The 24622-nt window shown below is 47.3% G+C and overlaps 1 protein-coding gene across 2 annotated transcripts in view; it reads right to left on the bottom strand.

Moving 5' to 3' along the window:
* The window catches only part of KRI1 (KRI1 homolog), a 352880-nt gene that overhangs the window by 308854 nt on the left and 19404 nt on the right, over positions 1–24622 (bottom strand). The window lies entirely within an intron of this gene.

Below are 24622 nucleotides of genomic sequence, written 5' to 3'. Positions count from 1 at the left end.
GGTGTTTGGTAAGATTTTCATAGTAATGATAAATCTTCCTGACTTGTGTCAACCCCAGAACTTTTTGATTTTCCTTATACCTCTGAGTGGGAACCCTGTTCCACACTCTCAGAGTCGTTTTTTTTATGGGTGTCATTTTTAAGACTCCCTATAGTACTTTTTAAAAGTTATTCTCTTTGTCAACTTTTTGGCAATAAGTGCCTATTGTTGCTGGGTTCCCCTAGGGGCTCCCCTTTTAACTTTCTCTGGCTGGCCTTGTGAGAACTACAGTTCCCAAGGGTAGAAAGGCCTTTGGATCCCTTTTACATTTTATTAAGTGAGACCAGAACCTCCCACCTTATATGGAGTGCTGGGGAGATACTGATAACTCCTTTCTCATTTTAAATGTAACATTTATGTTACAAGGACAAACTTACCTTTAATGGCCCGTGGCAGTGAAACATTTAATTAATTTGGTACACCTTTACTGCAGGCTGTTTGCACAGCCCCGGTAAAGGCGCCCATGCGTGCTCATTTTACCAAAATGGTCCCCTTCTTATTTTGCTATTTTAGTGTTCCTGGTCCTTTCTTGTTCCCGACATCCAGGGTGGGAAATTCCTTTGTGTGATTTTTATCTTCAGCAGGAGTCCTGTGGACACCAAGCCCTGGCTCCAGAGTGTCTGTGAAGGCAGGAAGCGAGGGAGGAGTCCAAAACTCTGCAGCCCTTTGTCTTCCAGCCAGAGGGCGAGATCCCAGTTCAAACTGGAGGGCTAGCTGTCCTGAAAGGACGGTCAACCCCCCATTTTTGAATGTTGCATGGCTGTTTGATTGGCTGGGTTCCTGCATGAAAGTCCGATCCTGAAAGCTGAAGAGGTAGTCGACCACTGGAACCAAACCCGAAGAGGAAGATTAAGAAACCAGAGCTGAGACAATTTCCAGCAACCGGAGAGCCTGCTGTGTAACCGGAACCTGATGTAGCCCTTCCTTCCAATCAATCTGGGGACTCTGCAAACAACGACCCCGACCAAGAGCCTGGCGAGACCCGCTAGACTCAAGAAGACCTGCATTTTGAGCCATCTGTAGGAAAGGCATGGCATCAGAAGTAAGACAAACAAGTGATCACAGTTCAAGGGTGTTTATAAACGCCCATCTAATCCTAAATCTACAGATGGGAGCAAGCTACAACCATCAAAACAATAACGCAGTCCTAGTGGTGTCTTGTCAAATAAAAAGGGCCTATACTAAATAAACCTATTGCCAATCTTTACCTCTAAATACAAATAGTGTGGGGGTAGTGTATGAAAAAGAAAGACGTTTTCACAAAATGTTATGTCAGGATGCTCAGGCCATTGGCCTCCCTTCCCCACGTTTTCAGCACGAGACAAGGTGGTTCACTGTAGCACAATCTCTAGCTTCTTTGGCATGAGGATACAGTTCAATCACTAGCATCAGGGCCTTCTGTGCCCGAGTCCCTTTCTGAGGGCCTGATCTACCAAAACAAAGTTATTTTCTTCTAAACAGGACTCCCTTGGGGAATATGTAGAAGGAGAGAAATAAACTTAGTGATGCAAATTCACTGAGAAACCTAAATTCTACGTTGGGGACATGTTCCATAATTCCAGATGATTAGGACGAGCAAGAGGACCGCAGAGGCAAGGGACTGCAAGTGGCAGTGAATTGAGTACAATTTCCCACACCTGAGGAGGACTAGGAGGCATAGAAAGGCCCATAAGGTGCAGGCCACAGGAGAGAGCAGTAGTAGAAGGTGTAGTAGCTTTTCCAACTCCACGTGGCAGTAGAAGACAGACATGAGCAGATACGCCAGGACCACAGTGGTGTGTAATTGGAATGCCGGTCCTGAGTGTCTCTCCAAGGCTCGCGTTTGCAGAGGTTGGGCAACGGAGAGCATACCTTTTTGCAGCCTTTGCCACTGTTAGACGAGCACTGGTGGCGGACGAGCTCCAGTAGCTGCAGAAGTCAGGAGAGCTCCGAAAATCTACAGAAGTGGGCCACAGGAAGCCACGAATAGGAGGCTGCCGGGACGCTCAGGGAAAGTGAAGCAGCAGACCTGGAGGCAGAGAAGCGAGAGGATGTGCAGTGAGTTTACTGTTAGATTGTGACGCTGCAGCACTCCGTAACCGCCCGCTAGCTCGATCCAGGGATTTCAGTCTCAGGATTGAGATAAACAATGTAGCGTTGAAGAGGAAGAAGTCTTGAATACTGAACTAATCCGGAGCGGATACATTTTGCTGTTGTGAACCAAGTGGATATAAAAAGGCATACAGGGCAGAATAAGAACGTAATCATCATACCAAAGGAGTGTGATGGAGCCATTGTGGGCCCTAGTAAAAGCCAACAACAAGAGGGGCAATATCCATAAAATCAAAGACAAACCATCTTTGTCCAAGCCAAAAGAAAAAACTTATCTAGGCAATTACAAAAGAACAAGGCAATTACGAAAGAAAAAGCATTGCCACAGCCAGAAGAAGACAGTTGAGAATGTTTAAACTCACACTGCCAAAGCCAAAGAATTGTGAAAGTGAAACAAAATTCTTATCAGCAGTTGGTTGATGGTTAGGGAGATCAGTTGTATGCTTAATCCCCTCTCCTAGTGAGACCCGGAGCACCTTTTGCTGGACTTTTTCATTCTCTCCTGAATGAGGACAGCCTTTTACCCCCTCATTCATTCCGATTTGCTCTGACTTTGGGAACTCTATTCTTTACGTTTTATCTTAACTTATGGAGTCTTGCTTTCCTCCATATTTCTAAAAGGCATCTGTGTTACACCTTTGCAGCACACAGCACCCTATGTGCAGTGTTGCTGGGGACCCATCGGGTTCTCCTATTATATCGTTTTCCCTAACTACTGTTCTTAAGGAAAGAGGGATACTTTGTATCCTTCCTAAAACTAACTTATGAGAGATTAGCGCACACCACCTTATGTGGAGTGCTAAGGGGGTACCGGTACCTAGTATCCCCCTTCTCTCTGCCCTTGTGGCTTTTTGGTGAAAGGGACAACCCTAAAGTCACGGCTGGTGGCAGTGGACGTGTTCTACCAACTTTGGTGCCATTTCTTTTAAAATCACAGACTGTATTCACAGCATTGGTTATGCACCAAAGGGTCACCCATGTTCTAACATGGTAGCTCCTTTCTTTTTTTCATGACACTCCCCTGTCTTTTGTCTGCGGATGTTCCTTAATGGAACCAATTGCCACTGGAGGGCTGGCTGTCCTGATTGGACAGCCACCCACCCATTTCTGTAAACTGCTGAGAGAGTGCAGAGAAATTAATGGGAAATCTGAATAATAGGTGAGGGTCCCGAGGCAAAAGGCAAGTCGACCACAAACAGAAGATCCGAAGCTGAAGACTACCAGAGACACCTGCAGACCCTTCCAGTAACCGTGAAGCAACCACTGCTGTCCTAACCCAATTTTCTTATCGGCAGAGGATCCCCAGAGAGGGAGACTCCTTCCCTTTGGCTGGTGGGACCAACCAGACCTCTGACGAACTGCAGATCGAGCCATCCCCCGAGGTGATGGGACCTTCCAGGGCTGCAAACCGTGAATACCAGCTGACCTTCGACCCATTTGCAGTCCAACGTTTTCTCTCGAAACTAATCCCTCCCAGAAGTTTGGTCAGCTCCAGTGGGGCCTCCTGAGGCACGATCCCACTCATCCAAGTCGATGTGGATCGACCAGGCTATCACCGTTCATTGTTGGAGCTTATAAAAAGGCGCCAAAACCACAGGACTGACATGGGAGAACGAAGAAATCCTTGCTGAAGGTCCTTTCTCATGACCGTTGCTGTGACATCCCATTCAGAGTCCTTCCTTTCGTCACCAGACCGAGGAATCATGAGAACGGGTCCACCACTGCTGCACAGGAAAGAGGCTAGCTGCATTTTCTTCAACCACCCTATGGTACTCTGGGGCTCAAGGTAGAGCTTACCTCAAGCCGAATAGTCACTGGGGCGCGATAAGAGCTGTTTGGGTGTACATCCATACCTCTTGCCCAGGCTTAACAGCTTGTGCTTTTCTAGGGAGTCCTTTGAAGGGTCCCTATAAAAACTGTTGTTATCTTGCTAAAGGATTTTATTTAAGTGGCTATGCCTTTTCTGCTGATGCATAAGACTTTCTGACCCTCTCCTACACTGACTTTAATCAACTCTGTTAGGGATTGGACCGCTAAGAAGTAAATTACTGCTTACAATGTTGAATAACACTCGTTTTCCCTTCCCACAGACTGAATGACTATAGTAAATGAATCAAACTCATTTCTCTGTAACAAATGCAGGTGTGCGCCCCCATTTACCTGCCACTACCCACTACTATTTAAAAACAGTATAACTGCCACTACTGTCATTTTTTTTCTGTAACAATTGTTAAACTCAAGCAACTACTATTGAAGTAGTCACCTAAGAAAAGTATTGCTAATATGTCCTATGTGTGTTGGTTAGTATGTGAGAAACATGAAGGTGTCTCCCTGACTAGTCCCTGGGGGATCTATCATCCAGGTGGCCAGGACACGGCCATCGCTATAGGATCCAGTTCCTGATTATAGATTAAAAGAACGCCAAATGGAGAAGAAGAAGGGAAGGACATATCGACCTTCAATTGAAAACCCTTCTTCAGTTAGGGCATCTTCATCAGGTGATGAACCAATGCAATTAGGCGCTGCGACCAGAGGCCCATTATCCCCAGAGGAACGGTCTCGCCGACGTACTTTGGAATTATGTATGTACTGTGGGGCAAATACTCATTCTGTTCAGGAATGTCCTATTGCCCCTCTGAGAAAGTCGGGAAAAGCCAGCGCCCGGCCGTAAGAGGAACCACGGTCCAGGAACCTTTAAACAGCATAGGTTCCTCATTAAAGGAGACACAGAATCCAGTGCCTATTTCATCGGGCACTGGAACTATGGAGGTTGGTTTGATGGTGGTGAAAGTCTCCTTAAAATTTGGAGATAAAGTGGTGCAAAATATCCCGGCTCTCATAGACAGTGGGGCAGCTGGGAATTTTGTGGATGATGTCTGGGCCGAGGAACAAGGCATTCCACGATTATCCAAGAGTGTGCCTATTCCAGTCGAAAGTGTAGATGGAAGTCCTTTGGTGTCAGGACCCATCAAGAATCAAACAGGGTTGATACAGATGTTTATAACCTCTCATTCCGAAATGCTTACTTTAGACATTATTAGAGCCGCCCATCATCCGGTGATTCTTTGTATACCATGGCTAAAAAGACAATCCTTTTATCAACTGGTCTGCGGGATCATTCTTTTTGGGATCCGAATATTGTTTGGAACATTGTATTCAAAACCATTCTGTAGTACCCAAGGGAGAACTGGCTACCATTCAGGATACTTCAACTGTGCTTTCTCTAAATCAGATTGCAGGTCTACCAGATGAATATCAGGATTTTCAATTGGTGTTCTCGTCATCAGAATATGCTGAGTTACCTCCTCACAGGAGAGATGACTGTGTAATTGAATTGATTCCGGATCAACCTTTACCCTTTGGGAGAATGTATATTTTATCTGCATCAGAGAAGGAGGTCCTTAGAGAATATTTACAGTCAAATTTGAAAAATGGCCTTATTATGGAATCTACCTCACCAGCTGCAGCCTCGCTATTTTTTTATTCCCAAGAAAGATACCAAAGAATTACGCCCCTGCATGGACTACAGGGGTTTGAATAAGATAACAGTCCCGGATAAATATCCAATGCCTTTAATTCCAGATATTTTGGAGGCCGTAAAGGGGGCCAAATTATATACTAAACTGGATCTAAAAGGAGCTTATCATCTGATCCGTATTAGAACGGGTGATGAGTGGAAGACCGCGTTTCGCACTCCATTTGGGCATTACCAATACCGGGTGATGCCATTTGGTCTTTCAAACGCCCCCGCGGTTTTCCAGAGATTTATGGACCATCTATTTGCTGATATACTCCTCCATTACGTTATAGTATATCTAGATGATATTTTAATTTTTTCCAACTCTTTGCAAGAACATCAGAGACATGTCCGGGAAGTCTTATCAAGACTCCAACACAATCATCTGTATTGTAAAATTGAGAAATGTGTTTTCCATCAACCTCAAGTAACATATTTGGGATACATTCTTTCTCAGACTGGAATAGCGATGGATCCTTCAAAAGTTTCCGCTATCCAAGACTGGCCCGCCCCATCTTCTGTGAAAGAGATTCAAAGATTTGTTGGATTTGCTAACTTTTATCGAAGGTTCATTCCTCATTTTTCTTCATTGACACATCCCTTGACCTCTCTTTTAAAGAAGGGAGATCCCTTTTATTGGTCTGACAGTACCCAAGGGGCTTTCGAAGAATTAAAGAAACGATTTACATCTTTTCCGGTTTTGATGACTCCTGACCAGAACCAAAAATTTATAGTGGAAACTGATGCATCTCATTATGCGTTGGGAGCAGTATTACTTCAAAAAGATTCAGAGGGTCAAGAACGCCCGATTGCATATTTATCGAAAACTCTATCGTCTGCTGAGTTAAACTACTCAGTGTTGGAAAAAGAACTATTGGCAATTAAACAGGCTTTTGAAGAATGGAGGCACCTCTTGTTAGAGGCAAAAGAGATCATTGAGGTCCGGACGGACCATCACAATTTGAGAGCTCTGCAGTATGCGCAGACTTGTAACAGCAGACAGGCCAGATGGGCTCATTTTTTTTCGCCATTTAGAATTCTTTTTACTTTTATTCCTGGAACAAGCAATTTACGAGCTGATGCCCTTTCTCGGAAAGAGATTTTAACGCAAAAACAGTTCAGATCCGAGCCCATCTTCCCACAAATGCAGGTAACCCAAGTGGCCATTAAGGACCTGCTTACTCGCATTCAGGAACAAACAAAGAAAATGTCAAAGAATTTGAGAGAGGAACTTTCCACGCGAGGTTTGATTATGGAGGCAGGATGTTATTTCCTGGACAAAAGAGTATTCATACCAAGGAATCATTTACGAAAAGAAATCTTGAGACTCTGTCATGCCTCAAAAGTAGCTGGTCATAGAGGGATTTCTACTACGCAAGAACTGGTAGCAAGATATTTTTGGTGGCCGTCCTGGAAGAAGGATGTGACGGAGTATATAACTTCCTGTCCCCTCTGTTTGCAGACTAAATCCTCACGTCAATTTCCGCTGGGGAAATTGGTCAAAATGCCGTTACCGTCACGTCCATGGCAGATTATTTCTACAGATTTTATAGTGGATTTACCTCCCTCAGGAGGATGTTCCTCGATTATGGTAACCATAGACTCTTTTTCGAAACTTGCACATTTCATTCCATTAAGCAAAGTACCATCAGCTTCTGAGATGGCAAGAGTGTTTATTGAGAGAATATTTTCCTTACATGGCTTACCTGAAAAGATTATATCAGACCGAGGATCACAATATACTTCAAAATACTGGAGTCAAGTTTGTCTCAAGTTGGGAATTACAAGAGCCCTTAGTTCCGGCTACCACCCACAAACTAATGGTCAAACGGAACGTTTGAATCAAACGCTGGAAGGATACTTAAGGATTTTTGTATCCGCCGCGCAAGATGACTGGAAAGAATTATTACCTGTGGCAGAATATGCATATAATAATTCCTTTCATTCTACAATCAAAATGAGCCCGTTCTTTTGTACCTATGGATTTCATCCTTCGTCATTTCCTGTGCCAAGTTTTACTGCTTCTCAATTTCCTGATGTGAATTACCTTATGAAACAACTGGATAGGTGTCATGAATTAACCCGAAAAGCGCTCCAGGAGTCACAAGTACGGATCAAGAAGTGGGCTGATAGACATAGAACTTTAGCACCGGATATCCAAGTAGGAGATCATGTTTGGTTATCCCCCAGATTCCTTTCTAGACATTTGTTACCATCTAAACTGTCACCGAGGTTTTTTGGGCCTTTTCGGGTTTTATCCAAGATTGGCCAAGCTGCTTTTCGTTTACAACTTCCTAATTCTTGGTCTCGGATATATCCGGTATTTCATGTATCACAACTAAAACCGGATAGAAGAAGTCGATTTCATCCTAAAACCTCAGTCAGTCCTCCTCCGATACTGACCTCTACAGGTCCAGAGTTTGAAGTAGCCAAGATCTGCGATTCTAGATATCGTTATGGAAAACTCCAATATTTAATAGATTGGAAAGGATATTCTCCTGCTCAAAGATCATGGGAATCCGCCAGGGATCTTCATTCTCCTCGATTGGTTCGGAACTTTCATAAGCAGCATCCAGGCAAACCGGGGGGGACTCCGGTAAAGAAGGGGCATACTGTAATGATTTCACTCATTACACTACAGGACAGGAACGGTTCGTGTCCCGTTACCCATTGTAATGTGGCGGATCCATCAGGACCTGTTAACATTCTAGCTTCGAATGCGGCGGAAGGGACGTTGCATCAGGGAAAGGCCACGCCCACAGTCGAGAGAGCAGAATGTGTAAAAGAAGGGAGGACAGACAGCACGTCGCGTAGCTACTCTCTACGAGTTTGCAAGACGCTCCGTGAGTTCGCTTCAGGTTATTTATTCACTTTGATTATTCGTACTTGTTGTTACCTTTTGTATCTAAGGGAAACTTGTCTTATCCTTTTCCAAATTCTGATTCTTTCTATTGTATATCCGTTTAGATAGCTGGTACCGTTTCATTGTTTACCCTCTCTCAAGAACGGCAAAACAGCAGCATTTCCGTTCGTGTGCAGTGTTGAATCTTTTTGGTAGGTGATTAATTCGTTTAATCCCTTCCATCGGATCTTTCTTAGCTTAGGGAAGGAAACTATAACTATCTTGCTGTTTCCATATAGGAAACCATTGCTATTTTGGGGAAAGCGAAAAGCAGGAAAAGCAGGAAAACAACCAGTTCCAGCATTCATTGCAACTATCTGTTGCAGCAATCCATATACCGCTCTCAAAAGGCTTAGGTTAGAACCCTATGGTTTATTCTTTGGGGAGATTCTTTGTGTCCAAATCTTTCGAGTTCTCAGAGTGTCTTTTTCTGTTTATTAGCTTGTCTTTTTAGGCGGAATTCGGCGGCCCTGAATTTCCCTTCTGTGTACTAGAATTCTTGTCAACATTTACTATAGGGTAAGGTTTTCTTAGTATTTCTAGAATCTTTACTCTTTAATATTTCCTTTATCTAATTTGGGCTAACCTCTGTTAAATCACATACTTACAGCTGGGCAGATTCAAGGAATTATTCAGGACCTCAGAACTGAACACAAGATCTACAAATTGTAACCCCTTTTGAAGGTGGACGTAGACCCACGATCCCTAGCAGCTCAGCACAGGGTTTTTTCCCCCACGAGGGTTTCCCTGGGACTCCCTTCGTGGAGTAGCGTTTTCAGAGCTGAGTCGCGCTGGGGGTCTCAGGGTGATTCTTACTGCCTTCATTGTCCAGTTCATCCCTCGGAGTCTGTTAGAAGATAAGGTAGGATTGAAGATTTATATCATAACTAGTCTTCATTCACCAATAGAGTGAGTGAGAAAAGGTTACAGAGATTACATCCGATATCACACGATGCCCAGATGTTACAAATGCTTACTGGATTCCATTTCAACATGCTCAGGATCCCATCCCAAGCTACCCTCAACCCCAATCCAGTACACTTCTCCTCAGGAGGGGGCTCATTGATGGACAGGGAAACGCAAGATCTGGCTATGAAAGGTGCCACAAAGAGCTCTTCCTAAGCAATCTTTTTCGGATGAACAGGAAAGGACAGTTTGGACCAGTGATAAACTCGTGGGAGTTTAACAACTGGGTTGGTTATAATCGTTTCAATATAGAGAGCATTCACATGCTTATGGACATATTGTAAGAAGGGGTTTGGTTAGCCTCGATCTGGGCACACAGAAACTTCCTCCATTTCAGTTGGGTATTTAAGTATCTCTCCTTCAGACTATCCTCAGAGACATGGTGCTTCGCAAAAACAATTAAGTCAGTTAGGACCGCTATGCAGGTACAAGGTGTACAGATGGTTTTGTGCATTAACAACATGAAGTTCTTAGATCGATAAGCAAAGCAGGTAGGAGCCAATTTCTCTTTTGCAGTGTCTGGATTTCCCCATCAACTGGGAGAAGTGGAAATAGAAGTGGGTAGCTGCCATCACTCAAGGTGCAGGATATAAAGGAGATTTTCTGTTTTAACACAGAGGGTATCTCTCACAGACTTGCCATCCCCGAGTGATGGAATCGAGCAGGTCTACGGTGGGGAGCAAGGTGTGGAAATATTGCTACTGGCAGAAAGAGCTGGGTGTAGCAACTGCCTGAAGCTCCTGACCAGTTCCTTACCAATCTGGGCACTGCGAGACACCAGGTGTCTCACGTATTGATCCTCTGGGATTGGTCACCTAGGTGGTCAATACATGGATCTCTCTGTTTGATCAAGTTTCTAGGATTGGACCAGTACGGGAGGACCAACTGGGTGAGGGATCCTCAGGGAGTAGGGTAGGGGGGTACCCGATGGGGAGACGCAGTTTCCCCTTTCCTTTCAGACCCCTTGCCCATCATACTGTGCAAGATTTGCTTACTTTCCAACTTGTCCCCATCCCCAGTTTCCATGTAAATACTGAGATGAGGAAGTGAGGGACTGGGAGGATGAAGATTACTGACAGAAAACACAGTCATGCACAGAAAACAGACTCTTCCCTTTTGAAAGCAAACTGTCCCAGTAATGAGGCCAGAAAAAGGCAGGCTTCCCTTTCCAACTACTCACACCCGATTCCACTTAACTCTACCAGGTAGTATATAAGGCAGAGCAGGAGAACACACTTTGAATGAGCTGGGGATGCTGGAAGGGGCTGAGAAGACAGAGGAAGACCAAGTGAGCTGCAGAGAACCTGGGAGACCTGGAGGAGAAGAAAACCGCCCAGACACTGGCACTCAGACTACAGGGGAGGCTGCAGTGTGGAGAGTAAAACCAGGGGCAGCTGGGCTTGCCCGGCAGTAGCCACAGCAGAGCTCCTCCCCTGTGCCAAGCAGGCAAACCCAGGTCTTTGAGGGATAGGCAGCAAGACCCTGACCTCTTTTCAACATCCCCTTTTAACTCCTGCAGCTAGCAAAAAGCCAGAGAATGCTGTTTTGGGGAGCCCTGAAGTGGGAGCAAAAAATAACCAGATGCATTCTGGGACTCAAAGTCCTAAACATTGAGACTTTTACAAAACCATTGAAAACCCTGTGCAGAGAGCGAGGCAACAGGCACAAAGGAGCAACCCTTCCATGGTGGCAGCTGGATCGCGAAGGAGTGGTGACAGATCAGGATGGGCTGTGAATTGGGAGAAACCCTTGACCCTGGTCCACAAGGATCGATTAACTCCAGCTCATAAGAAACCAAGAGGGAAGACAAGAGAAAGCTTCACGAGTGGTGCACAATATCTGGGGCCCTCCTGCGCATCTGCTCGAGGCAGAGGGGAGTCATTGCTGCTGGAGTATCGTCCTTAACTCCGAGAACAAAGCTGCAGATGAAAAGGCTTCACGCAACTGTTAAATTGAAAGCAACTGTGAGATACCGGTTTGCGTTGGAAATTAAGGCTGTGTGCGGCAAGAGTGTTGCAAAGTGAACAATTCATTTCAACTTTCTAATTGAGAAACACGAGTAAAGATGGCGTGAGGGACTTTTTCAATTGAAGTAAAAATAAGGCGAGTCAGAGATAAGCTGCTGCAGAGTGGTCCGACACCCGAGGGGGGAGACCAGTCAAAGGTCTCTGACAAAAGAAAAGCAGGCTTGCGCCCGATTGAGGGGAGTCTATCTTTATGGGAGAAAGGAAATTGTGTGAGACACTCATTAACACATATGGTCTGAGCTCTGCTGAGGGAGATCATTTGTGTGTTCTGAAGAAAGGAAATCCGAGCCCGACCGAGAGGGATCCGAGATCTGAGCCCGACTGAGGGGGATCCAAAGGGAACGAACATTTGTACAAAGGGGGGAATCCGAGCCTGACTGAGGGAGATCCCGATACGAAATAGAAAGTGGGAGACCTAGAGAAAAGAACGTTGAATCAGTATATTGTTGTATATGGAATAAGACATTAAAAAACCAAGAGACTTAAAGAGAAATGAAAGGAAAATATGCTGAGAGGGGATCCACCAGGGGGCGCCGAGATGCACTGACGCATCCGCACTGGTCTCCTCCAAAGGGCGCTGTAATTGGGACCTGAGCCCCCCCCCAGATCCCCAGGAGTGCAGTGTCGACCCCCCCCAAGGAACACTGTTTCAGCGGAGCCCCCGCGGACCCCAACTCCGATCTCCCGGCGTGGAGATTTCGCTGAGATCGGACCCTCGGAAAGAGGAGGGAGAAGGAGCTCCGCCTTCCCCCGCGCTGCGGCTCCGCAGGAAGTAACGGAGAGCCGCGGCTCGGGTAGGCCCCGCGGATGCTGCCCCCCCCCCTACGTCGGACTTCACTGGGACGGATCCCGACCCCCAGTCCCCCGAGCGGGGCCACATAAGGCAGTTCACGGCACAGAATTGGGAGAGGGAGTGAGCTCAGCCCTCCCCAGCACCGCGTCCCCTTACGCGGAGCACCGGCAAGCCGCGGCCTACGCGAGGCCTGCGACACAGCCGGACGGCGCGGAAGAGCGCCCCCCCCGGGGGCCTACGAGTCCTCCTGATCGCGGAGCTGTGTGCTGGGCCAGGCAGATCGAGCTTCCCCCGAGCCCACCGTTGGACTGTTGAGTTGGCACAGGAGCGCACTCAGGAGGCACGGCCTGCCCCCCCCCCGCCCCCCCCCCCAAGATCTTCAATTCCATACTACATTGGAGACCCCCTGAGCCGGAGGCATCCGCAAAGGCGCCCACTCCACCCCTCCCCAGGCGGGCCTTCCCTGGATCCCGCACAGTTTGGGGGCCGCACAACGGGCGCTCGGGGGCGAGGGTGCCCCAAATCAACATCCTGCAACCAGCATCACGGAGGTAGAGGTACCCCCCCCGGGCCAACCACAGCAGCCATTGAATGGCCCCAAAATAGTGGCCACAAAGACCGCCAGTACTGTGGCGACTTGAACTAAAACCCAGGACGAGGAGTGATAGGCCCGCGTCGGCGGTGCTACGGAGACGTGGCCTGAGCAACCACCCGCCCCAACAGTGAGTACAACACCGTGGCCGTACACAGGGAAGACCCTCCCCCCCCCCCCCCCCCCCCTCGCGTGGTCCGGTGACCCGACGGTACCGTCCATAGGGCCTAGAGCATCAGGGAGAAGATCCTGTGGGGATGGTCAGGGGAGGCCTATGAACTGGAAGGAATCTCTGCAGAGATTTCGACGTAAACCCTCAGGCTCCCCTACCCGCCCGGGAATGGCGGCCTCGGCACCCCTGGACGTGTCTGACGCTAGCACGGTCACCAAAGGCATAGCGGCCCTCCTGGAGGAAATAAGAGGCTTCAGAGCAGACATAACGCTACGGCTGGATACCCTGGATAAAAAAGTGGACAACATAGACGACAGGGTCCAAGCCCTTGAAAACAACACAGCCTCGAATGACATTTTCGAGACGCAATTCGACATGCGCCTATCGGAACTCGAGAGGAGGGAAGAGAAGTGCTCCCTAAAACTGGATGACCTGGAAAATAGGGAACGACGCTGTAATCTTCGCTTTTTGGGGTTCCCGGAGCGGGAAGGTGAAACGCAAATGGACATAATTAAAGCTGTGAACGCAGTAGTGGGATCTCTCTTTGAGGGGGCGAACACAAATGAACCCACAATTGACAGAGCTCACAGGGCGGGAGCGATCAACAGAGGCCCCAGGTCCATCCTCGTGCGTTTCCACTACTTCTCGGAGAAGAATAAAATACTGGAACTGGCACGTAAGAGAGGCCCGGTCGACTGGGAGGGACCCCGGATTTCGGTGTACCAGGATCTGTCCGCCTTCACCCTGGCAAGACGTCGTCTCTGTTCCCCGCTGACGAAAATGCTCCAAACCAAGGGGGTCCGATACAGGTGGGGATACCCTTTTTTTTCGCTTTCCTTCGAACTGGATGGGTACAAATATGCCCTGGTCACGGAGGATGACATTCGCAGGGTGTCGGGCGAACTCCTTGGAGAGCCGAACGTGGAGGGGGAAGACCAAGAACGTGGAAGAGAGCCCGTCGGACCCGGGAGAATTAAAGCTTCTCAGGAGGGACGTAAAGTCCGAGGCCACAGGAAGTTCAGAAGAGTGGCTCCGGCATCTCCTGGGCAACCTGACACTTGAGGAACCCCAGGAAGTCTCACGGTCCAGTTTGATTTATATGTCATTGGGGGAAACACTATGATCATTTGTATTCTGAGCATGATAGGGGGGGGCTCAAGTTGGGGTTGTTGGGGAGTTTAAGAGCCCGGAGGAGGGAGACAATGGTGGCCTGGCTCAGCGACAGGATGAAGCCGCTGGTCTACCAGGCGTTCAGGGGGGAGGTGGGAGGGGGGAAGGAAAGGTTGGGGTTAGTTCAAGAGGACTCTAATGGGGCCAAGCCAAGTTTTCTGGTCTGTTTTGTAACTGGGTTTTTGTTATGGGTCTATAGCGGGAGGTGGAAGCACTGCGGGAGCGTTGGAATCATTAGTCCCGAAAAGGGAGACGTGAACTTTTGCCATGGCTATGGTGGATGATTCCTTGCAATATTTGACAGTGGGTTCGCTAAATGTACGGGGTCTCAACTCTCCTACCAAAAGGTCGCTGCTGGTGAGGGAATTCACAAGGCTCCGGCTCCATTTTTTTATTCGTACAAGAAACACATTGGGTTCGGGACAGGGAGCCAAGGCTGAGAAGTCTATGCAGCGTCCTTCCAGGCCAAGAAACGTGGAGTAGCCCTTTTGGTTTCTCCCGGGGCTCACTTCGTCCTTAAAGCCCAGAGGTCAGACCTGGAGGGACGATATATCATGGTTAAAGGGGAGGTGAGGGGTCGGCTGTTCACCCTGGTTGGTATTTACGCTCCAAATGAGGCGCAAGATGGCTTCTGGATGGGGATGAGAGAGAAAATCGTAGCTTTTTCCGAGGGTACTCTGCTGGTCGGGGGGGATTTTAATATGGTTCTTTGCCCTGATAGAGACAGGAGCTCGCCCAATCCATGTCCTAACCAACGTCTCCAAAAAAAACTGACCGAGGCATTTAGATCAGTCAACGACGATCTGGGCTTGAGCGACACACACCACACAGAAAAAGATCGGGACCCCGACTTCACTTTCTTCTCGAAACCCCATGCCACTTTCTCCCGTATTGATTATATTTTGGTCGACGCCACGCTCCGGGGCGAGGTCACAGACTCAGGGGTGGAGGTGGTTCCCTGGACTGACCACGACATGGTTAGAATAAAAATGGGTGTGCCCCCGGCCCCCCCACCTGGGTCCCTATGGAGATGTAACGACCTCCTCCTACACGATAAAGAGGTGCGACGATCCCTCCTTACAGCCATCACCGAATACTTCTCTATCAACGACAACGGGGAGGTCGGAGTTGTGGGTGTTTGGGAGGCATTCAAGGCGACCATCAGAGGCATTCTCATCGAGACAGGTTCAAGAAAAAAAGAGGGAGAGGGGACAGGAGGAGGCACGGTTGAGGAAAAAGATAGAGGCTATCCAACCTGGTGGGAAACTAAAAACACAAATGTTCCCCGGGAAGTGGGAGGAACTCCAGAGGTTGCACTCAAGCCTGGCAGACCTCCAGGTGGGACAAACAGAAAAAAAGCTGTCCTTCCTGAAACAAAAGTACATGGAAAAGGGGGAAAAGGCTGATAAAATACTTGCTTGGAGGCTCCGGGAGCTCAGAAATAGTAGGAGGGTTAACTCCATCCGGCCACCGGGAGGGGATCCAACTGTAAGAGACAGCAAAATAGCTGAACACTTTCGGCTCTATTATGAACACCTATACAGCTCGGAATACGCGGGGGACGGAACCGAGATCGACAGTTTCTTGGACTCTCTCCCGATTCCAGGCCTCTCACCTGAAAATGCAGATATACTGGATCTCCCCGTATCTCCAGAGGAGATAATAGATATTATATCCTCCCTGAAGAGTGGAACAGCCCCAGGCAACGATGGGTTCAGAGTCAAATTCTATAAGACTTACCGGTCTACGCTAGCCCCGTTTCTGGCCAAAATGTTTAACTCAACGCTTGACCAGGGCACCCTCCCGCCTTCGATGATGTCAGCACTGATAGTAGTAATCCCCAAAGAGGGGGAAGGACCCTTCCCAATGTCAATCGTATCGCCCCATTTCCCTTCTTAACGTGGATGTCAAGATCCTGGCCAAACTTCTGGCGAACAGGCTGGCAAAACTCCTCCCATCTCTTATACATGGTGACCAGGTAGGGTTCCTCCCGGGGCGCCAGGGGTCCGATAACATACGAAAGACACTAGGCCTCATGTACGAGGCCTCGAGGCAGGGGAAAGAGGGTTACCTGTTAGCTCTGGATTCAGAAAAGGCCTTCGACCGCGTCGAGTGGCCTTATATGGGCAAAGTCCTCCAGAAAATGGGTCTCGGGGAGAATTTTTGTAGATGGGTCTCGACACTATATAATGCTCCCACGGCAAGAGTTTTGGTTAACGGCGGCACGTCGGAACCCTTGGCTCTATCTAGAGGAACCCGGCAGGGCTGTCCCCTTTCCCCCCCTTCTATACGCTCTGGCAATGGAGCCCCTGGCTATAGCGATCAGGGCGGACTGTGAAATTACGGGGATTCGTTGTGGCGATTGCGATTTTAAACTCTCATTATTTGCCGACGATATCTTGGGGTACCTAACTAACCTCCAGGTATCACTACCCAGATTGTTTAATCTTATAAACCTCTTCGGGGCCTTCTCGGGGCTTAAGATAAACGCCTCCAAGTCTACTATTATGCCAATGGGCCCCGGGGACAAAGACATTGGGGATCGCTCAGAATTCTTGGGAGTGAGGATAGAACGTGTGTCCACCAGGTATCTGGGCACCGACATCCCTAGGAACCTCTCGCTACTATATCAGTTTAACTTCCCGGGGATCTTGGCCAAAATCACCAGCGATCTCAAACGATGGGCTCCCCTTACACTCTCCTGGTTTGGCCGTATGGTGACGGTTAAAATTAATATACTACCCCGCCTCCTGTATCTCTTCGCAGCCCTCCCTGTGGTCATCCCTGAATCCTTCTTCGAGGTTTTACAAACCCGTGTCCTCCAGTTTATATGGGAGGGGAGGAGGCCAAGAGTCAAATTTTCCACCTTGACCCTGCCGAAGTCTCATGGTGGATTCACCCTCCCCGACTTCAGATTGTACTATAAAGCAGCCCAGCTCCGGGTGATGATGGAGCACATGCGAGAGGATATGAGGACGTACTGGACATATATAGAAGATGTCCACACCCACCCTAAAAAAGTTAGAGACCTATTATGGGCCTCCCCGAAAACCATCCCCTCCTATCTTAGAGAACACCCCACACTGGCAGTCCTATGGGCACTCTGGAAACCGAATAAAGATAACAAAATGCTGTCGTCCTGGCCGGCCCCTTTAACATCGCTATGGGGTCCCCCTATCAACCTAGACACCAGAGGCTTCCGTGACACTCAAGCATGGTCAGACATGGGGTTGGAGAGAGTTTCCCAGCTCTCCCGTGAGGAGGGCTTCGTGGACTACGAACAATTGACCGAAGCACTGGGTGATAAACCACCATCGATCTTTGAGTACTTGCGTTTGAAGGGAATTCTGACTCACCCCCGCTGGGCTGACAACTTGACCCGCCCCCTCACCCCCTTTGAGGAAGTAATAGCTAAAAGTGTCTCTCGAAAAGGCTCCCTGTCCAAGTTCTATAGTACCTTGATAACGGCCAACCTGGAGGGTAGGCAACCCTTCAAACGTATATGGGAAGAAAGGCTGGGTATGGCGTTGGATGACCATACATGGAGGGCAGTTTTCAAAACCATATTCTCCGGTACTCTGTACACCGCAGCCATGGAGCATAGTTTCAAGATTCTGCACTCCTGGCATCGCTCCCCAACCACTCTCTCTAAAATGTTCGCAGAAGTATCCCCCTACTGTCCTAGGTTGTGTCACCAAAGAGGCACATGGTTCCACATGTGGTGGGGATGCCCGGTTATCCAGGTGTATTGGTCAGAGCTCCTCAGCTGGATTAAGGATATAGAGGGATTCTGCCCATCGCTTCTCCCCTTGGAAATCCTCCTGGGTTCCCCCATGCCGGAAACGGAACAGAGTGCATTCCCGAGGGTCATCGGGGCCATGCTGAGGGCGGGGAGGCTAGCATTGGCCCAAAAGTGGAAAAGCGCCTTAGCACCAACCAAGGAGGAGTGGCTCTGTAAACTAAGGGGTATATTTACTTATGAAAAACTTACGGCAGTGAAAAACGATAAACTCTCGGAGTTCTCACAGGAATGGACAGCAGTTCTCCTCTACGACGAATGTGTCTCTATGCGATTGTAATGTTGGACCCCAATATATGTCCCCCGAGCATACCCTAGCGCCGGCCTTAAAACTGGAGACTCTCCACCATTCTGCTCTGCACCGCGCTGCTCCCACGATGTCAAATTGTAAAACAAGTGTATGTAATGATGTCTGAAAGTTCTCACTGCTGCTTCCGCAACCTGCAAAAACCTAAAGACTTGGTATGTTGCAAAACTGGGGGGAGGGGAGGGTGGGGGGTGGGGGAAGGGGATTATGTTGCAAAAGTTGGGGGGGTGGGGTGGGGGGGTATGTTTGGATGGGAGTAAAAAGTAAAAAAAATTCTGTCAATTATGTTTGCTCAGTGTATTGCTGGCAGGGACTGCTCGCGCACCCTACCTTTTTTGTAATATGACAATAAAAACAAAGTTTAAAAAAAAAAAAATGCTGAGAGATCCTGGTGTGCCTTCGGGACTGTGCTCCCGGTGCTACGCTGCTCCGCCTTGTCCGGTGCTGAAAACGTGGGGAAGGGAAAGTTACAGTTCAGCAGTCCTGAACTACCAAGCCCATTTGTTACTCACCGTTTTTGAACTCCCGACAACCCAACCAATGACAAAATACACAATGCGACTCCCAACTTTTTCTTCAAAGAATACTCCCACTGACTGGACTATAGACAGCCTTATTTGAACACTGAACAATTATCTCTAGATCCTACCCACACGATAGATGAACAGATGGAATGGACAGATTTAATGGATAGAATAGATTGATGGAGTGGATGGAAGAATGGAGGGTAGGGATAGATATCGAATTGATGAATGAAAAGGATGGAATTGATAGACGCCAGAGTAACAAATAAGATTAAATAGATGGCATAGATGAATGTGGGATGATTAGAAGGTATGTTAATGCAACTGAAGGATGGAATGGATGAAATATGTATACTGAATGAATGAGATGGAAAATGATGGCATTTAATAGAATGGATGACGCATGTGGAACAAATGGAAGCAATAGATGGCATGGATGCTAGTGGAAGGAATGGAAAGTTTGTTATATGCAATGGATGGAAGCAATTAATGGAATGGACGGGATGGAGCGGTTAGAGCAGCTGGAGCGGATGGAGTAGATCGAATGGATGGTATCGAAGAAATTGGATGGAATGGACAGAATGGATGAAATGCAATGGACCCAATGAATGGAACGGACTCAATGAATGGAATGGAACGGACACAATGGATAGAATGGATGAAACTGACAGAATGAATGGAATTGATGAAACGAAATGGACGCAATGAATGTAATGGACGCAACGGATGGAATGGATGGCGTTAAGGAGAATTCTCATAAATGTGCTAATTCCCCTTCACCTTAGAGACCCCCAAAAACCTGGCTGGATTTTGAGGGCTTGATATTTTTACCTGGAGAGAGTGTGGGCATTTTTCCCACTCTCTCATGTATTTTGATGTGTATTTTACTCTTGTGGTCTTTGATTATGGAGTTTTAGACAACTCCATAGGCATCAACTTTTCATGTGCGTTACACAGCACCCTCAGTGCAGTAACACAGGAAAGCCTTTCTAGGCTATCCAAAGGTTTAAATACCTTCTCTGGGATAAACTACTGTTTCCCAGAGAATGTAAATTTAAATTGACTTTACTAGTCTTTTTAAATTCCTAGACCCAACACACACTATCTTCCTATAGAGTGCTGCAGGGGTTTATCTACTATCCCCTGTGTCTAGAAACTCATGTACCAGTGAAATGTTACCCTTTCCTATCGAAATGGGTGGTGGCAGTGGTTTTACGATGAACCACCATTGTTTTTTTCCGACCACCGGTAGCGTTAAATTGCAGGAGCCATGTTTTTCAAGATGGCGTCCGAGTCTCCTTTTTTTTTTAAACGGGTCCTGGTCTTTTTTCACCATTTCTTTTTGGAAAGGTCCTTCTAGAGTTTGTCTCTGTGCGCCAAACTAGGTTTGGTCCCTTGGTTTCTATGCCTTTGGCAGGCTTCATGACTGAAGACCGCCTCTGGTGCCCGAGGGTCTGGGGTGGGCAGGAAATGAGGGAGGTGCCCGAAACTCCCTGTGCTTAGTCTCCTAGGAGACCAACATGCACTCTGGCGTGATTGGCTGGCTGACTGTCCGGCAAGGACAGCCACCCTGCTGGGTGAGTGGCAGCTAGGCTGGAATGAATGGGAGAAAAATGTTTAAAAGGCGAGTCTCTTGGCTTGGAAGGCTGAGTCGACCACTGGAATGAAAGAACCGAAGACGAGCTGGAAGAGGATGGCTGCTGCAACTACTGGACTGTTGGTTTGCCTGGTGGAGCCCTGCTGCAGGTCTGAATCGCTAAGTTCATCTCGACAGAGAAGCTGTTCAAGGGTGATTTCTTCCTTTGAGTTGGTAGGACCAATCAACTCATAAGACACCTGGATACCATTCTCGGAGCTGGTTGTATTTTCCTTAGAGTGCTGCAGGAAACGGAATAGCCAGGGAGAAGGACACCAGTTTATATGCTTGAAGACCGCTACCGGAATCGAAGAACTGCCATTTTTCCAGCTTTGTGACCAGTCCCCGTGCAGTGCTGGAGTCCCCCGACGTTCTCCCTCTTGTCCCCACGACTGAGGCTCAGGAACAGTGACATCTGCAGGAACAGAAGTCTCCAGCTGCATCTTTTTCTTCAATATAAGGTACTGTGAAAACCTGACTGAGCGAACTTACCTTTCACTGCGAAAGTTCATGAAACTTTGGCAACTTGCAGGCCTAGTCAGCTTGTGACCCGCCATAACTTTCTTCTGAGAACTACTTCTGAGAACCGTGGCAAAGACTTTTCCGTTTATCTACCAGAACCGTTTTTACCTATACCAGACACTAGCCCATTGACTTTGGCCTACCTATTTCATTGGACCAACTCCTCTGGTGAACTCAAACTATTTGCACTGTTTTAAAGTAACTCTATTATTCGTTTTATTAATTTATGCCTTTTTGCTCCTACTTCAATTGCTCTGAATGCCAGTTTCCTCCTACTTGAAAGTAGTTTAAATGTTTGAGAACCGGTTAGTGTGAAGTATTGAAGGATATTTTTGTGTGATATTGATTGCCTCTTTTTAGTGAACATTTTCTAAATGACTGTGTAATAAATTAATGAGCGTTTTACCAAGAAACCTTGAGTATAAGTGGCTATTTGAATACATGTAATTGTAGACCTCTGTGTAACCCAATTACAAGCTCACATTCCCTCTTGAGATAAGCCTGGCTGCTCAGCTCGCTACCAAAAACTGTGTGGTACAGACTTATACCAAAGGTTGTTTTGCTTACACCTGTAGTCCTAGTTGTGTGTAGTGGTCCCAAAGGGTACTGCATACAAGCGTTGCCTAACAGATGGAATGAACGGAATGACACACTGGATAGAATACACAAAATGGTTGGAATGGATGCATTGGATGCGATGGATGAAATGGACGGAATGGATAGAATGGAAGAAATAGATGGAATATTTGAAACGGATAGAATGGATGAAATGGATAGTAGGGATTAAATGGATAATATGAATGAGAGAAAGATGGGATGGATAACATGATCGGAGATATATATATAATTGATGGATGGAACAGCATCGGACAGACGGAACGAATAGATCGAATGAATTGGAGGAAGAAATGGATGGACGCTCTGATGAAAGGGATTGATGGAATGAATGGATGAAGAAACGGATGGAGGCGTTGATTAGATGGGTTGACTGAATAGACGGACTGAAATTACCCTACCCTCTAGTTCCTGTGTGTACCCTTGTACCCCGCTTTCTTGCCCCCATGCGGCTCTCGCATTTACCCATTACCCCCTATCGTTGTAAGCCCGCCCCAGTCTCTGTCTCCCTACCTCGCAGAACTCCCTCCCATCCTGTTCCCGTAATGTCGCTATGTATCCCAATGCATTACCCAACCCTCTCGTCATCATGTGTGCCCACCGTGCCTGGGGTATCACCGTGCACTCTGCTTTCTTATGCCCATGCTGTATCTATATATCCGTATGCCCCCTCCTGCCACCGTAAGCCCAGCTCACTGTCACTGCATGTCCATGTGTCAATAAGGTAAACAATGATATAATATCCCATCATTACGCCTACTCTCTACCATATACCATCACTCAACTGGAACGCAGCTATACCCCTGACATATTCGGCCTAGCTGTTCACATGCGAACACTACCCCATGAACACCTCAACACCCTAATAAAAAGCAGCTAGCCAATGACTTTCCGGCCTAGTTACTCACATAAGCGTCCTTTAGACCTAACGCAGCCAATCCCAGACTGGATGTCCACCCACCAGACTGCACACATTGCAAATAATATCTTCAACGCCACACCTAACGCTAGAATGAAGCTACCATACAGCTATTACATCAGCTGCACACATATCTGGTGCACCCACGCACCCTAAGACACCACCTCCCTCTACTAACCTGAACTGCGGTTCCCCAAGGGCGTTCAACCTACCAGCGCTTTCAGATCATACCAATGATATATAGAGCGCTATAACCTAAGTAACCTAACATACACGTCATCATCCCACAACCTTATGTTCTTTAGAGGAAGGCATGGCAATAGGTCTATTAGTATAGGTCATCTTTGTTTTGACACACCACCACTAGGACATTGTTTTTTTTTATTTGATGGTCGTAGCTTGCTCCCATCTGCAGATTTAAGGTTAGATGGGCGTTTATCAAACCCCTCTTGTTGAAATTAAAAAAAGAAAACTTGAAATGTACTTATTGTGTCCGTCATACTTCTGATACCATGCCTTCCTTACAGCACCGAGCATGGTCTGTGTTATGATATATTTTATTTGTATCGCGCTCATACACAAGTGTTTCAGAGCGCCACGAGGCAAGAGAGGGGAACAAGGGTGGACAAAAACAACAATCTTACTAGGCCCAGTGACTTTGAGAATGCGCAGGTGTGGGGGAGAGGGATGGGGATGTGCTTGGGAGAGGGGAGAAGTGGAAAGTGCAGAGCAATGGATACAAACAATAACTAGTAGTACAGCCACAAGGGGTGCAAGGTTTCAAGCACAGACAAGGGGTGTCTGATAGGTGAGGTAAGGCGACTGTAGGTTTACAGGTACAGACCCAAGTGCAGGGGTTGTCAGGAGACAGTGCGGGAGTGTGGCTGAGTGGGCAGGGACCTGAGACCGAAATCAGAGGGAGTCAGGTGCACGGTGCCGAAGCAGACAGATCAGCAGGGCGGAGAAAGAGAGAAGGCAGAATCAAAGAGGAAGGTCTTGAGGTGCTTCCACAACCGGAAACAGTTTTCCTCAAGTTTCAGAGTGGCAGGGAGGCTGTTCCAGAGGGAGGCCCCAGCCGAGCAAAGGGATCTACCCCCAACTCTGTGCTTGGAGAAGCGACTGACCCGGAGGGAGTTGGAGGAGCGAAGAGCATGGGTAGGAAGGTATTTAAGGAGGGAGAGTTGAAGGTTTTTAGGACCCAGGCCCCAGAAAGCCTTGTGGACAGTGCAAACAGTCTTGAATGTAATCCTTACAGTCACTGGGAGCCAATGAAGAGATTTGTATTTGTGCGTTTATATAGCGTTTTAATCCAAAACGCTTTACATTCTAACAACAGAATACATAGAACATTATAACAGTAGAAGCAATTTACAATCATGAATCAAACCAATAAAACAGTAAGTAGAGCAATTAATCTGTGAGGGAAGAGGGAAGGGAAGGGAAGGAGGAGGGAAACGGAAGGGGTATAAGGGTGAGAATGAGAGAGGGAGAGGGTAGAGAGGATCATAGGGAAGATTTGAGGGAAGGAGAAGGTGGGGAAGGTTTCATGGGGGGAATGGAGAAGGTGAGATTTCAGGGAATGCAGGAGGAGGAAAAGGTAGGTATTGTAAGAGGATTCAATTCAGCACTACAGCCAAGTCAACGCCTAGTCTAGAATACTGAATGAAAACCCTTATTGATATATCTTTATGTCCAGTTCATGCGTTCTGGATGACTACCCCTATATAACACCCCTCTCTTGGAATCCTCCTGACCCCACCTGAGCCAAGACGTAGTTCTGTTTTGCAAGTTAAAAGGTTTAATTGATAATTTAAACAATATAGATATATATATCACACTTTAGAATAAATTAATAATTGAATAGCACACTTAATCTGATATGATAAAGATTAACAACGGAGAATCTGGCACTAGCACACTTCTTGATAATCACTAAGGAGTTGACATGAAATGGATAAGATAGCAACAATACTTTTATGGTTTCAAATGGATGCAATGTGGAATGAAATGCAGTAAAGAAAATAACTTGAT

The sequence above is a fragment of the Ambystoma mexicanum genome, chromosome 3q (assembly GCF_040938575.1).
Source record: "Ambystoma mexicanum isolate Mex_15411 chromosome 3q, UKY_AmexF1_1, whole genome shotgun sequence".
Taxonomy (NCBI): Eukaryota; Metazoa; Chordata; class Amphibia; order Caudata; family Ambystomatidae; genus Ambystoma; species Ambystoma mexicanum.
This window is presented reverse-complemented; position numbering and strand designations above follow the sequence as displayed.